Source organism: Temnothorax curvispinosus, unplaced genomic scaffold (assembly GCF_003070985.1).
Source record: "Temnothorax curvispinosus isolate PA1 unplaced genomic scaffold, ASM307098v1 QBEX01009580.1, whole genome shotgun sequence".
NCBI lineage: Eukaryota > Metazoa > Arthropoda > Insecta > Hymenoptera > Formicidae > Temnothorax > Temnothorax curvispinosus.
The window spans coordinates 1-17,459 of NW_020219360.1; positions in this window are offsets into that span (position 1 = coordinate 1).

Genomic DNA, 17,459 nt, shown 5'->3' on the forward strand with positions numbered 1-17,459 from the left:
ATACGAACAGAGATTATACAAGAGAAAAAAACATAGTATGGACATATATATGGACATATTTTATATAATATTTTATGATTATATATGTTTAAATATGTTTTTATATTAGAAAAAGTTTTACCGGGTTTGCGTTGAGATTTGCTAAATTAGTCGAGCTGTTAACCTATAATATCTAATTAGTTGGATTTAAGTAAGGTTAATTATATTCTATTGCCTACCGCTAATTTATTATCAGATTTTACCTACGTTTAATAATATCTTGACGCTATTACGATTAGGGGAGAGCGGGGCTAAGTTATTTTTTCAAAGGCAATTTTTAATATTTAATTAAAATTTTTAGGCAAATTCAATGATATATATTTAAAGAGTGTATCTTCAGGTACAAAATTGATTCAGGAAGTTTTGCTGTACGTCACTTTGTTTTGCCGCCAGGAAAGGAAAAGTGACGCGAAGACAAATTTTCGAATTGAAAAATGACGGGGCGAACTCGACACCCCGCCGGGGCAAACTCAACACTTTGTTTGATCGACACAATTTGATCTGGAACTTATTTTTTTATTGTTTAAAAATAAAAATACATTGTTTATCAAATGAAAAGACATTGTGTAAACAAAAAGTCGGACGAAAGTAAACACGTATTTAAAATAATGAGAAAAAAAAAGATTAAACTTTTACGTATCTTTTTCTAAACTGTCTAAAAAACACGTTATATACGTAAACTCGCGATCAGATGTGCGCACACATTCGTCATGAGCCATACGGTTGCATAAGATGCATTGTTTGTTATTAGAAGCTAATGAAATGTTTTCCGAACACACGCAACAGATGTTCCTTAAATCGTCATCGGAATCGGACGAAACAGTGACCTTTTTTGCGATAATGTCACTTTAGGTTAGTGTCGTCTTTGCCCCGGTGGCGTCGTGTCGACTTAGCCCCGAACGTCGTTTTTTACTTTTGTTACTCCAAAAATATATAAATTTTGAAAATATGCAAAAATTATTATCGGATTCGTATAAAGCATAGAATTTCCCATTAAAATCACTTAGCGGTAGATTCGCAAGAGTAAAACTCGATGAAAGAGTAGACATTTTCGAGAGATCAGAAAAATTACTTTTCACTATCAAAAACACTTATGTCGCGTTAAAAATTACACTATAACTCAGAATGTTACCAAATTCCGTTGATAATACTGGCACATAAAGACGCATTTACAGCAGCATAAGGCAAGTTTCTACGATAGATTTAAATTGGCAAAAAGCCTAGTGTCAAGTTCGCCCCGCTGTCGGCTTAGCCCTGGTCTCCCCTATGTTTTTCTATTATTCATATTAATTAATAATTTATTTTATGTAGGTATATCTTAACAGTACATTGCTTAAGCGATCGATATATTTTACACTCTTTTTGTAAAGTAATAACTGATAATTTTAAATAAAAAAATATATTATTTCATCGTTATTTGGTAATTGCACCACTAATTTTACTATTGTAAAAGGAAGTAGAAGCTATAGAAACACTCAACGGTTCATCATTACTACAGCATAAGTAGATATTATACTGTGTCATTACTATCTAGATATAATCTAAAGCTATCCCGATTAGTCTCAGTCTACAATAGGTGTTTTAACCCTCGGAGAACACCCAGGGTCAATTTGACCCATTTTTTTGTCAGAAAAATTTTTAGCCAAAAATATTAAACAAAAAAAAATTTATTTTTTTTTGTAAATTACGTTTTTTTTTCAAAAGAATACTCTGGGTCAATCTGACTCTACACACACTTTGATCGTCCACCATTTTAAATTGAGTGCGATCAACTTGAAAAAATTTCCAGATGTACTTGGAACATTGTTAAATTAATCGATGTAAATAAAAAGTGCCGTTGAAATTATTTACATATTTAAAAAAATTCAAAAAAAAAAATTAAAGAAAAATGTTTTTTTAATTTTTTTAAATATGTAAATAATTCCAACGGGACTTTTTATTTATATCAATTGATTTAACAATGTTCCAAGTACATCTGGAAATTTTTTCAAGCTGATCGCACTCGTCAATTTAAAATGGTGAATGATCAAAGTGTGTGTAGGGTCAGATTGACCCAGAGTGTTCTCCGTGAATGAAAAAATAAGTGTGTTCTCCGAGGGTTAAACCCTAAGCCCTAATGACCAATCATAGTCAATTATTCTCCTCAAATTCAACTGTGATTGAACAATTTCTTAATGCTTGGACTTAAAACACCTATTGTAGACCGGGACTTATCGATTCTTGTCCAGTAGTCATGGCGCAGGATACAATAATATTTTCTCGGGATTGTCTTTCATCCGCCATGTCTTATTACTTATTTGCCGTTCGGAAACTACTTACACCCAGGGTGCACACTGCCCCCACTACTATTCACCCGAGTCTTCGTTCAGGGTAGCGTTTCCGAACGCAGTTTAGCACCGCCAATGTCGAAAAAGTGAAAAGGACGCAACTCCAGCGTCATGAAAGTGACACTAGAGAGATGAGAGACGACGACGTATCTTAACGACGACGTATCTTACAATTAGTAAATATATAAAATTTTCACATTTGGACTTTGCGTCGCAATATCTCCGCTCGTAGGACACGTAGCGGAAAAATAAAAACATTTTTCTGTATATATTGACCCCAAGCTATCGATCAAGCCTACTTAGAACTTGATCCGTTCACTCGTTATTGAGATCTGAACATCTCGACTACTCGCAACTCGTCGCGTCGTGTACAAGAGTCACGGTCGGTCTCGCTCCGCGTGTACTTGGCGCGAGACACTTACCGTGTCTCTTGATAATTTTCACTGTACTTCTTTAGAGTCATAATGTATTGACTTCAATATCATTACGTAAACAAATAATAAGAATTACTAAAGATATTATCACATGATAATTACATAATTGTCGCAATAAATGTTAATAAACTCAAGTAGAAATTAATTTTTGAATTAATTTAAAATATTATACATTGTGTTCACATTGTGTTCTAATGATTAGTAAAAATTAATAGAAAACATCAAATGTATATTGCTGTAATGTGGCGCGAGGCCGTAACTATTAATTCATATAAAATATATAAAATGCATATCTCTTATGTCGTGATTATTAGCTAAAGAAAGAGAAAGAGGGAGAAAGCGAGAGAGAAAAAGAGAGAAAGAGAGAGAAAAATAAGATGCAAAAATTAAAATATATACGCAATATTTTAGCCAGTTATCAACTTACATTATTTATCAGTAGGAGCGGGGATCTTATATTATACCGTGATGATGTCTAGATATTGCGCTTAACGCAGACGTGATGAAATGGCCTCTAGGTTAACTGGTATACAACGAGAGAAAATTGTCTGGCGTCATTAGCCTTGATTCCACGTGGCTCCCTAGCTCATCCGTCCGTAATTAATCTTTTTTAATTAGAGTTAATATTAACCGCGTCGCACGATATCGCTCGTTCACGACGGTGCGCGCGAATCGAAGAGCGGAAAGACAGTCGTTGCCGATACGTTACGAAATTAAATACTACCCGGGCCGTTACGTACTCGCGATCCGGATGATTTCGCGATGCCACCTGCGCACGCGGATACGAATAATTTGTGCGGATCTCGCTAACGTTACTCCGTTAAATGGAAAATTGTCTGCCCCGGCCGGCCTTGATTCCGCGCCGTCTCGCACTCCGACCTGTTCCATAATTAATCTTGCAGTTAACCTTTGGAAATTGCGTTTTTGACGTACTTGCGCTTTCGTACACGAAGCGAGATCATCCCGCGGAGAGTCGGCACTCGACGAGACGTATACCACCACTCCCCCTCGACGGTTATATGCGTATCGTGAGAAGATTATGGAATCCCATCGGGATATACGCGCATTCCTGCAGAACAGCAGGTGTGGATCGCGAGAGATCGCGCACGATCTCGTCCCTAGAGACCGAGGTCTGCCCGGATGATAGCGGGGGTCTCGGCTATCCCGCCCGAGTTTAGCTCAATATCAATCTAATTTATCCCTCCGTTTCGCGCGCGTAACGGTCCCGGCATCATGGGAACCGTGCCACGAGATCGGCACCAGCGAGCAGACAGACGGACGGGCGTACGCACACCTCGCCCATCTATACGCCCGCTTTATGATTCGTAACGCTTCACCGGACATCAGCAGCGGTTCTCAAAGCACTGTTCCTGCTGCAAGAAATAGTAAGGAACCGAAAATGAGATCGAAATTAGAATATGAGTCTTTAAACTTTTAGATTTAGATAATTGAACAATTTTAACGATCCATCCTAACTTAGCATTATAGAAGGATAAAATGTGAAGAATTATACACTAAGAAAAAAATGTTCTATAGATTTTAGTAAATATTAGTTTGCATACAACTGTGACTCCATTTACTAAAATAAAGAAAATTTTCCTTTTTATTAGTACATGTGTATTCACTGAGAAAAAAATATACTAGTAAAAGGGAAATTTTCTTCGTTTTAATAAATGGAGTCACAATTGTATGCAAACTAATATTTACTAAAGTCCAGAACATGTTTTCTCAGTAAGAAGAATAAATTGTCCTACTAAATACAAAACTTTGAAAAGTTATAGCGATGCCTCCTAAATGCTGGCGATGAAAACCTTTTCATCTCGCATTAAATTTTTTCTAGACTCGAACAGGTTAACGACGGAAACGGTAGGATGCGCGCTCGTGCCAAGTCACGAGGATAGGGTTTCCGACAGTTCTTTCTTATGATGACGACAACCTCGTAGAGCTCCGCGTACAGGTACAAGGAGAAGAAATGGAGTAGTCGCGGGGTGGAAGAGGAAGGCGACAGGTGGAAGCGGGAGAACCGATTAATAAATTCGCCGTGCCCACTTCCGGTAACCCTTAGCGCGTGTCTCATTAGACCCGTAAGTCCGGCTTAAAGAGAAATTAAATACAGCGTCTCCGTAGATGGGTGTCGACTCCGCGGGGACCCCATGCCGGGAGTACCGGGCTTTATAATAAACGTTCGCAACATCGTGCTTGAACACTAATGCCCGAGCGCGCGCGACGCGCGTTTTGCTTTGAGGTCCCACGAAAGCACGTGCCCCGGCTAACGCACGTGTGGTACTTGCGAAGTTTGTCATACGGTCTCCTCTACGGTCGCTCGAAGATCGCCGGCGTCGTTCTCGACGGGCGAGAAATGTAAGGACACGACGAGTAAAAGACGTAGAGAAACGTGGCTTATCTGTGAAAATAATTGTCCCGCTTGTATAAGACTTTTGAAGTGCGTGCTTAATGCTCGGAGTTTGTGACGCTCAGCGCCACTTCTGCAAGTATGATTAAAGCGTTTCGAGAAGTGTCAGATCATTCTGATAGCGTGTAATTTAACATTGTGCGCTATCTGTCAGTCGTTGCGAAATCTATCGAGATATTACATAGGGACTACTATATAGCATAGCAATCTTTTTTTTCACGCTGTCCGCACTATTGTGCACAACGTAAAGAAAAAGACTGACCGCATTCGGAAAAGTGTCAGCGTGGCTATTAAATGATGATAATGACAGGAATAGCGCTCGCCGTCGATATATCTTGCTGTCATCGAGCGACGTTTCGTTTTTTCCGCGTCGTTCCTCGAGGTCGTCTTATCGTGCGTGGGATTAGATCCAGTCGACGACGGGTCAATTTACAAGCCACTTACGTGCGTGCAGATTACGCGCGCGGCTGCTTTTTTTTTCTCACTCGCTGACTGAGCGTTTAATGCCGGGAGAATCCGGCATCGCCGTTGGAGACAATTTGCCCCATGATTGCATGTGTCCGGCGTGTCATCCCGCGACACGCCGCAATATAATAACGCTCAATTAACCCGAAAGGTTCGCGCAAAGATTTCGCAAGGGTTGTGTACACCGGCGCGAATTGCGAAAGTACCAACCTGGCTTTATATGCTGATGTTTTAACGCGGAATGCCGCGTAATTCCTACGCCGACGCGCGGAATCGGCAATAATTAATTTGAAAAATAAACGCCGCGCCGCTCATTTTTAATCTTCGCGAGAAACCGTTTTTTGATCTTGTGAGATAGTAGCGCCTACGTCACGGCTAGCTTTAACAATGCCTGTATATAAATATCAAGGATGTCGCAAAGCGATCAATCATTACTCTTCGAGGTAAATCTTCGGGAAATATAATAATATCGCTCGCGCGCAATAAACGCACAAATAAATCACGAGATTACAAGCATTAAATAATCGCCTAGCGACGTAATCGCTCTCCGACTGTGCGCAGGACGTATCTCATGATTCGCAAAAAGCGCAAGGAGTCGCGCAAAGCAATCGATTATATATTCCGGTACCCCCGGTAGTTTGTCGCCGGCTCGTCCCGCCGTATTTTATCGTCGCGAATCGCGTTGGCGCGTTTCGTCCCCCGCTGACGATTAATACGCCACGGGTCCCCTGGCCGCGGCGTCGCGAACTCAAGAAAATTCCGTTTTCATCGCGGGCTCACCGTTTTCGTGCCGCGCAAGGGAAGGAGGAGAGGGGGGGGCGCTGCCGGTGCTCCGACGTAAATCATCGGGGACCGCGCGCGGAGGTTTTCCTCTGCCAGCAGGGCATCGGAACCCGGCTGAGGCCCCATGGCGGTGCAAATGTATAAATACTAGCCACAAATCTGCCAGCCGGGCTAATTTATAAATTTCACGCCGATCTCGTAAATGCGTTTCTGATTTAGCGCGTTTAAATTATCGCTAAACCACTTCTAACTGCCCGGGCGTGTAGCAATAATCTCCGCCGGCACGCGGGGCCCCCGTGGGGTTTCGCGCGAGGATATAACCCGCGAGAGGGGTGGTTGCGAGAGGGGGGCACAGCCGATGGTGCGCGCCCGCTAGCCCGCAGCTATAGGCTCCGTCGAATGGCGTCCGCATATAATCGCGAACGATACTTGCCGCGAGCCCGCGCGAGGAAATATGGAGATAGCGAGATAAGGAGGCGACATCGTGGTTCTAGTATTTACACACGCCGGCCGTCGTAATTTTTCAGTCTTTGCTCCCGGCTCACGCCGTACTTCATAATTTGCCACCTACTACCTCGCACCTGGCTTCCGCGCGTGTTACGTAAGACGACGAACGATCGTGAGCTCTCTCGCGGGAGTTCTTAATATCGCTTAATTCACGCTCGTGACGTCGACCGGCGTACTTTCCAGGGAAAATAGAAGGATCAATAAACCGACACGTAAGTGCTGCCAGACAGTGGCACTATATCGAATGCAAATGAGCTCTATTGTTCGAAACTGTCCGGCTACCGCTGTTCGTTACCATAACTACATTGTCGGTGAACTGAGCGTGCTTTCAATAAATTTTCCGGCCGACCTCCGCCGTTCGACGTATAATTGTCAAGCGCGGGCTGTGCAAGAAATTAAATCCGGATTATATATTACACAATAAATGGAGAGTCGTAACCGTTATTTTACGTCATAATGGAAAGGAAAATCCATAAATTGCTCGAGTCGTATGAAGCATCCGGAGCGAAGGCGATTCGCGATTTACTCCAGCCCGGCGAAATCTCGCGTGTATACAATCGATCACACTCTTATCTGAGTATCAGATCTGGAAACCTTTAAATGTCATCGCGGACGCGCTCCGGCGATCGATATTAACCAGTCACTTCTGTGTCCGTCCATCGACGTGCAATTGAGCGATGGCGAGCGAGCGCCGGGCGTGTATATACGCGCCTGCATCTCTCACGTTCGATTTATAGATGATAATTGAAAATTATTTGGTAACACAGGTGATCGATAGCGACCCGTTAACTCGTTCATACATCACCCGCGCCCGCGGCCTCTCTCTACCCTTTGTCCACCGCTCCTGCAGCTTCCCGGCTCTCGTCATCGGTTTAAACCTCTCCCGCGCCGCGTTCGTGGCCCCCTCCCTCCCCCCTCAAAACCTCCGGTTTCCTTTGCACCCACTGAAGACGGTGCCCGAGCGAGGCGTCTTAGTGGGGTCAGGTCGACCAATAAATCCAATCCGCCACGGTTCGTCCCGCGCGAGAGCAGCAGTTTTACAATTCATGAATTTATTATGGGCACCACGGAGGATACCGCGCGGGGCCCCCGCTATTGATTTATCGTTACGCTTACCCGGCTTCACGAACGGGCCCGATCTTCCCGAGCAACGTAACCGCACGCTCCTGGTGGGGTCTCCGTTCACGAACAGGCGAAATTCGTTGTGTGTGCCGGCACGCGAAAATTAACCTCCGACGCGGCGAGATGTTTGTACAGCTATTCTTTTCACGAGAGATAGGAGTTATATTACTCGGATTTTTATTACGCATGTAATTATATTTATATATTTTTATTTACATAATAATATTGACCATGATAGACAAGATTTGTAATGCTTATGATTTTTGTAGATCCTTATCTGAAAGACTTGGAAGAATTTTTAAAAACGCTCTACATATCTTCCATATTTCTACAAACTTCTAATCTTATAACACGATCTATAATTTTCTGATTCTAATTTTTTATTCTACAAATTATCTTAATAAAATTAGATCTGAATTAAACGGATAATCCAGAAGTGATGTGACAGATAGTCTCGGCGATGCGCGCGCGGGGAGAGGCAGCACGTCGGTCGTGGACGTTCCACAGCTGAGGGAATCCGAGAGAGGTCGATCGGCCGGCGTGGCGCGCAAACTTACCGTAGAAATCCCGTAGTTCATTAATCAAGCAACGCCCGGAGTAGGAATGCCTTCGTATTTCGAGAGTTGCAGTCCATTTATCATGGCGGAAACGTATTTGTAGGCAGTGGCTGGTGCCCGCTTCGCTAACAAGTGGATACGCTGTCCCCGCGGATGATGTAGCACCGGCTAGGCTCGGGGCCCCCTACGGCGTCCGACACCTCCAACCTTCGGCCAAAGTCTCTCAAGCCCCGGTGCACCCCACGTGGATTTAACGAATTTTCCGGCGCGACGAGACGGAGGGAGTTATCGCGCACCTGTTGCTCGCGAAAATAATTTAGCACCGATCTATATTTGTAAAATAGATATCGCGCGTTAGGTCCCTTTTGCTTTCAAATAAAAACTGCAACAGTCAATCACGAGCTTTTGTCGAAGAGGCAAATATACGGCAAATATGCGTTTTTCTTCCGGATTGCGAGAGTTATCGCCGGAGCGCGAGCGACGTTTCCCACTTACGCGCGTGGAATTTCCGCGAGCATGAGTCCGCGATTCCAATCTGTGATTTACCGTGAGCAATTAAAAAGATTACTGTTGCGTCGCGCTAACGTCGCGAGTCGCGGATCAACGACGACCTTCGATCCCGGTATTCTAACCGGCCAGCGCGCGCGTTCTCTACGAATTCTGTCAAAGGACGCAAGCACGTAGAGAGAGGGTTACGGGTGTTATCGTAAGTTTCATCGATCCCGAAGGTAATTTCGCCGGTGGTTCTCGTAGAGTAAACGAGGTGTTTGAGAGAACGACGGGGTGTAATTTATCGAGACGAGCGAGTGGTATAGCGGTGCGCGTTGCATAAGCCACGCTTCTCAATTGATATTTCTTTGCGCGGCCCGGACGGTAAATTAAATATTAAAATATCGCGGTTAGAGAACGATTAACGTGCCGATCCAAGAGGTATATTTAACACACAATAAACAGAATTTATTGATGATCCAGTAATAATTGACTGGGCGTTCGTTCGCACTTATTACCCAGCGATATCTATTGATAGATTGGCAACGATCGCCCGGTAGATTAATATCGCGTGATATTTCACGCGAGAATCACCATTTTTCTCTCGGCTGGGGGGCAGACGGGCGAATCGCGACAAGGGGAGTAGCGGAGCGGTTAGCCGCGATGCAAATGAATAGCTTTATAATGTATCGCCCGCGGGCGGTTTGTCTAGTTAAGCGCTCAATCAGGTCTGCGGGGACTGATGTAACACAACGGTATTAAAACCATGCTATACGATACGTGCCGACAGCCAACTCGAAAATCAATTCAGAAAACCGCAACGTCCGCGCCGGTCTCGACTCCAGCGCAAGAGAACTCCAGAATTAGAAATCTATACTCTCATAAGCTCCGCGCGCGCTATGCGATGATACCCTCGCCTCGCCGCGTTACGACAGAACAGAAATTACCACGTCTCCACAAATTAATAGTCTGCACAATTTGCGTGAAAACAAATGCAAACGCGGGACGTTGAGGTTCGCCGTTCGCGGCGGCAGCCGCGAAGATTAATTTTGTTTCTTTCCATCGGCTGAATTTGATTATTACCTGTCTCGGCGAACCTGGCGGGCACTAAAATAAAGCGATCGCGCGCGGCTCATGCCGAGAGAGCCGGGTGAAATCGCAGGCGCGTTACCGAAGGTGCGAGAGGGATCATCCCCCTCGGGCCCCACGGCGATCGCAGGGGGCGTGCAGGAATGGGGGAGAAGAGAGACCTCCCCTCCCTCTCCCCCATTCGTGATATTCGCGTTGCACGCGGGGCCCTCTTAAACTGGATCCACCGCGAGAGGCGCGAAAGGTTAGCCGTTTTCTACGGTCGTTTTCGCGAGGCATGCCGCGGCGTCGACGGCAGGCACATCGGCAGGCGTGCAAAAGGGCACGCCGTCCGCTATAATTCGTGGCGAGGGCACGACCGAATTGGAATCTCGAACGCGCTTTTGTCCGCCTCAGCGGTTTCCTGCTCGCGCGCCCGCCGTTCACGAACGAGGTGAGAAACGAGCTCGATAATGGTCCAGCGATTTCCCCCCAACGATTCTCTTGTAACGATCTGCCGATTCAACTGCGGCAGATTGAATTTTCGATCGACATCGCGCCGGAGCTGGGAAAATCCAGTCGGAATCCCTTCATTCCGTGTAACTGATTTCTGGACGAAGTCGCGTCCGCGGCGATCTTATTGCGTCGACGTCGCGATCATTCCGAAGAGAAACTTAAGCTTTCCATATTTCACCTTGGGTTTATAAATAAATCGGAAGTAGACCAAACAGTGAAATAGACTGACTAAATCCGTAACAAAATTGCTGAGAATTCCATTCAGCGTATTGCGTTGATGCAGAAAGTAGTATTCGGCGCTAAGGCGAGACTTATGGTGATTGTTTTCCGAACTCGACTTGCGATGCAACCTTCAGCAAAATCGATCTGCTCAAGTACGGAGATGTTCACCTGATCAGTCTCTCTCTCTCTCTCTCTCTTTCTTTCTTTCATGCACACGCGTGGCTCAGCATCATGTACGGCAGCGAGGGCGTACTTAGTCCCGTTCTCCGCTTTGCACGGTCTCGCCTCGGCGTCTAATACACGGACGACGCGGTAATGGTAAGGTGTCCGCGTTATAACGCGATGTGTATGCCCCTCGTTCAGTCCCCGCGTCCTCTCGCTCTGCGCGCATCATCCGGGGCCCTCTCGGCGAGAGGGGCCCGAGCGGAGCAACGAGAGAGGAGGCGGCTTCTCTCTCCCTAGGCTACGGAAAATAAATAAAAGGCGAGCCACAAGGCTCGCTTATTGAAATCGGCCCTCGCCGCCCTCGCCTCGCTCGTTGCCGCTTTTGACGGGGCAACTCGTTGCTTTAAAACGTACCCGCGTGCGAACCTGACGTACCGACCCCTCCCAGCCTGTGTTGCACAGCTCTCTCGCCTCGCGCTTTCAAGCATGATTTGGGCTAGAGCGCGAGGAGGCGCGCGATTGTGCGTGCGTGTCGCAGTGCGATACTCCCCGGTTCGTATGTTCGGCAATTTGTACGTAAACATGTCTTACTATATAATATTCTAGTAGGCTTTAAAACAACAGTATTGTTGGCGCCTCACCATTTGTGTGTACTTCTTTGTCTACTTCACATTTCTGTGTTTAATCTCTTATGGTTTTCATTTTTGTGCATTGCAATATGATAAACATTTATTCGACTGTCAATAATTTTGACAGCAGTAGAAATAGCAGTTATCTATTTTCTTAATTGTAATAAGCATGTTGGCTAGAGCATTTAATATAATAACACTACGTGATAATATTGTAGAAATATAATACCTATAAAAAGTAATTATAAATAATAAATTATTTCATTTTTAAGTATAGCCGAAAAGCAGATTTCACGTACGTAAATATCGTATTTATTTGCGCTTTTAAGACTTTCTTTACGCTCTTAAGACGCATTTGCTTGCCTCATTGTGTGTATACGTGCAAGAGCATACATATAAATATCTCAAGCCCCGTAATCGCGTAAAAGCATCTGCTATCGCGTCAACCAATTGCCGAACGCTCATCATTCACGAACAATTTTCCAGTAATTAATAATATTCGCACCGAGAGACTCGAATGATTATAGGAGATACGCCGCGTCGATAACGGCCGCAATAATTTATATCGTCGTCTTAGCCGAAGGCGTGAAATTCTGCCGAAGGTGTCGTCCCCGCGGGAATTAAAAAATCAGGACTCGCAATGTCGCGATCGATCGTTTGCGCGATGCACGCGCTTTTATGGCCTCTCTGGTCGATTGCACGGCATGTTTTTTTTTCTTCTAGGGACGACCGGCCCCACACCAAGAAGGTTCTTCGCGCTGCGTGATGTTCCGATTAACGTTGTCTGATGCTACTTAGCGCGAGGAGAATCGCGCGACCGGAGGGGGACTTGGACGTTTCGTTGAAAGTCCGCAATAAAACCGGATTGGAAAATCGCCGATGACGTCTGCGCGGCACGGTAATGTGCACATACCGCGAGGCTAAGTCCAGATTTGCATTCCCGTTAATGATACTTCCAGATCTGTTCGGCTAACATCGTACAAGTGCCGCATTCCGCTCGTGCCGGCCGAGCCGGAGATCCCCTCGGCGCGCAGGGTGTTAATTAACACTTGACTCTTCTTTCGGTGCCTAGACACTCGCGCGCACGGCATCGTGCACGTGCGCGCTTTTAAGGTTTAAACGTTTAAAGCTTGATGTAAACTCAGGCATAAATTGTAATCGAGATGGCGATCGTGCGCTGACTCTGTAATCCTTTATTACACGAATTCAACCTCGGCTTTGCGGGTAAAGAGCAATTTGATCGAGTCGCGCGGCAAGAGAGAATTTTTTCGCGCAACTGTGCGAGACGTAATTACGCATTTAAGATACCGCGGAAAGAGAATGTAAAATAGAGAATGTTTAATGAAGTGAAGTACACGAATCGTCACTTGTTAAATTAATGTCGTAGGTGAGCAAGCTGTAACTTGATATATAAATATACAATATGAATATCGTGTCGCAACGAAAGATATGTTTGTGTTACGTCGGGATCCTGCATGTTTTTTTTTCAAAATAACAATTACACTAGGCAAGCATAGATATTCACTCGAAAAATCTACTCCAAACTCGCTGAGGAATCCGTGATCGAAGATGACGCGGTATAGGTCTGGAGCCTCTCATTATGCAACGTTGTTACATTGGGAGAATAAGATTTATGAATACAAATCCGAGAATAGAAAACTATTACCGCGCGGTAGGTCAGGTTAAGCTTCGGCTAGGCCTTGGGTTTCGATACGTCTAGCGAAATCGCGAACTTACATTACAACCAACGCCTGACGATCGAGAGCCGCGAAGTTCTCTCACCCGGTCTCGTTATAATAGCCGCGGCCGATCTACCTGCTGACCTCGTACGGCGCGGCGGAGCGAGGTCGGGCGGGCGAGATCGGCGCGGATCGATCGATCGATCGATCGATCGTGACGATCGGGCCTCGGAAGCAGAGGGCCGTGGATTACCGGAGAGCTGTGGCCGCTCGATTCACGAGGCGTTCTACTCGCTCGCAACGGAGAAAGCACGACGTGGGAATACACGTCGCCGCGGATTACGCCCCCTCTTCGGTTCGCTCGCTCGCAACACACGGACACGCGTTCGCGTACACACACGAGCGTACACGTACACAGCGATCCGGCGACTAGCCGGGGCGAGCGTGCGCGCGCGCGGGTTTCTGCGAGGAAGCAACGGGTAAGTATTCACTTTAGCCCGGTTCGTGACCCCGTATCGCCGGGCATTACAGCCGCTTTTTATCCGTGCGCCCACCACGTCACGGAGGCTGCAATTACTAATTTAGAGGCGAGACCGAGTCGTGCCAAATCCCTCGGCTTCGCCGCGCGGCGCGGCCGCCCTCTTTCTCATGTTATTTGTATGGAGCTGGGCCCCGGGTATAAGGTATACGGGGCCCGCGCGCGCGCACCTCTCGCCGACGGAAGGAAAGAAGCGCGAGAGACGAGAGATCGAGGTCCGAAGGGGGTGGTGATCCACGTAGCGAAGAGCATCGCTGGATACGCGAATATCCCGACGCGCGACCGACGGCGGAATTATATGCACACCCGCGCGTGCTCGCTAATTACACGGCCGTCGAGCGCGCGAAGATTATACGCTCGTTGAGCATGCGCTCGCCGCCGAATTCAGGACATTCTTGCAGGGAATTAACGAGAGAAGCGTTATTAATATTACGATCCCCGGTAATCGCTGTGGTGCTCGAAACGCTGAGAGCATAGAAACAGATACATAAGAAGTTGATTCGATAGACAATAACATCGCCTCTATCTAACCGAGAATACTATAGTCTTATATACATGTGCGATCGAGGATAAAGACAGAAATGCCACGCGAGACAATCACAGCTTGTTAGCCGGACGTGGAAAAATCTCAGCGCGACAGGTAGATGATAATGTCCCCGGGGTGTGTAATCTTAATACGAAGCTGAGATCTATACGTCGAGAATTTCGTGGGTCCGACCGGACGGAGAGGAGGGGACGAAGCTGGGGGCCCCGGAGTCGCCTTCTCGCGCGGCCCGGCCGGCGTATCGTAGAACAATGAAAGGCCGCTATTAATATTGGCCGGCTATCGCGGCGCTATCGCGCGCCCCTCGCTCCCCACGCACTCTCGAATAACACGGTCCGCGTAGGGACATTTTCATTGCATATTAATGACCCTCATTACCGCCACTCCGCACCGCATTACTCAATGCTACGCGGCCGGGCCGTCTAGTGTTTCAAACGGGATCGAGGCGGAAGAGATATTGACCGCTTAGGTTCAAAGTACGAAAACCGCCCTCTCTCTCATCCGGGGACGGTGAGCGCCGCGTGTGCGCGCGCTCAACGTTATCTTTTATATTAATACGCCTCGCGATTTCCAGGACTGAGGTTTCGCGGAGGATTATCCCATCTCTCCCCTCTGTCGTTTTTTTATTTATTTTCTTTTTATTTCCTCGACTACACGTACATCTAGTATAACACGCATATAATGGTGCCCACACCGTCCTCGCCGCCGTCGTCGTCTTCCTCTTATCTCCTATTCGATTTCGCAGAAATGAAGTGCTGTCATCATATATAACCGACGGGATGAAACCGCAACGTCCCCACGGCGATTAGGTAACGGAAATCGTAGTTATCGGAGGATGCTGCTGTCTGGCACAGGAGATCGCGGAGTGGGCGGTCGGTCGGTCGGTCGGCCAGGATTGGCGCGGGGTCACGGCGGGAATGAGGCCGTGAAAAATAGTGTAATTTAATCGAGCGATTCGACATGGCATCGTCGGCAACGTTCTTTCGCCTGCCTAAGCTCTAAGAGGTGAGAAATGCGGCTCGCCCGGTGACCGATGTCTACACACCGCACTGTCACGCGCTGACATATCGCTCTGATAAAACCACGACCCGACCAACGGTTTCTCCCTCGCGTCCATCCGCCGAGTGGCCGACGTTTAAGTATTTCTTACACGGGGCAACGATTCGATAGCTAATGTCCCGGACGTCTTCGCTTGTACGCGTCGCACGGACTCGTCCTTGTCGCTTTCATCCTCCCGAACGGTCTCGCGGTGAACTCGGGCAGACACTATGGAGGGCCTTCATATCAAGTTTTACCCCACGACCTCGTCGAGTCGGACGATTAATGGACAACGCGCCGCTACATTTTTCATATTCTGCCGAATGTGTGCATAAATCTTATTGTTCAAAATACGAAAATCTAAATTTTTCAGTACAAAACATAAGCTGAAATTAGTAGGAGGAAGATTACAGAAATATTATATGAATAAACAAATATATCGACAAGCGTAGCTTGTTTCTGTATGATTAACGCACGTTCTTGCGTTGTGATTATCCCCATGACGTGGGCAAATATGTCATCCGACACCGGAAGACTCTTCGACAGTCGATTATCAGACATGCATCACGCCATGATCAGATGCGCAGGTGCACCGCTTCAGCACAGCGATCAGGCATTGTTGCTTAATTGCGAAAAAGATTCTCGTACGGCGTTATCGATTGTGCAGTCTATTTAACAAAACGCATATTTTTTCATCATCCTATTGTTGATTCACGCTAGTTTTTGTGTCTCTTTCATTATCAAATATGATATTCATATTTTGAAATATCAAAAACATGTACAAGTCATTTCTTAAAATACCATCTTCATACCAACTTCTAAAACGTGTAGTGCTTGACTAACTCAAAATGTTCCGCTAATTGGGAACAAACTATAGGTATGTTAATAATTATAAGACTTTTAAATGTGTTTCTTTATATTCTTTTGGAAAAGGATACAAAATCGATTGTACAGTTTTGAGTATTGATGCAACCATTTTCTCTAACTTCCCAATTCTCCTATTGATAAGCGAGATTCGAAGATCAATGCAACTACTCTTCCGACACGCCATCCATCCATCCGCACGTTATCTCTCTCGTTAGCCATTCGTCGTTTATCCGTAACCGTCGCATACGCCGTCCACTCGGCGTACTAATCCTCAATAGAGGAAGGTCAAGACTCGATAAAGAGTGCGACGTGAACCAAGTTCCTCGAGCTCTTTCCTGTCTCCAGAGGAACACAGTCCGTGTACGCATGCAGGTACGCAGGTATATCCCGGTTTGCTCTCGACTCTAACGTCAGCGCCGTCTCGTTCTCCGCTTCCTCTTTCTTCCCCTTTCTTCTCTCCTATATTCGCCGTGTAATTCCGTCTCTTCTTCGCGGGGCCTTGCACCGCGTTGTGAGAGCGTGCGGGGCCCGCGCGGTACGGGCCCCCGCGTCTCTGGACGCCGCGCAGCGCGCGCTGCGGAGATCGAGATGCAAAGGGGACCCGCGCCGCTTTTAAGCTCGCCGCCGCGAAGCGGATAAATTCGCCTGGGTCCCTCGATCTATTAATTCGAGCCGCCGTTGCATTCCTACGAGGTCTCGACCGCTAGGCTCTTCCCCCTCGACTCCACGACCTTCCTGCTTTCTCGCGATTGCCCGTGCCCGTGCCTCCTGCTCGCGCGTATATCCTATACGAGTGCGAGCGCGGCTATAACGTGTGCGACTCGCATTTTTACGGTTTTTCCACTCATCGCCTCTGAGAGCCATAAGATCAATCAAGCCAACGCGATTCCGATTGGTTGAGCGTTGCCATGGAAGAGAGTGAGAGAGAGAGAGAGAGAGAGAGAGAGAGAGAGAATAGAATCAGAATCAGAATCATCATTTATTAGACGCTCTGGGACTACGTCCCCTAAAGCGTCGAAACCAAATTACAAAGAGTGTCAAATAAAATAAACATTCG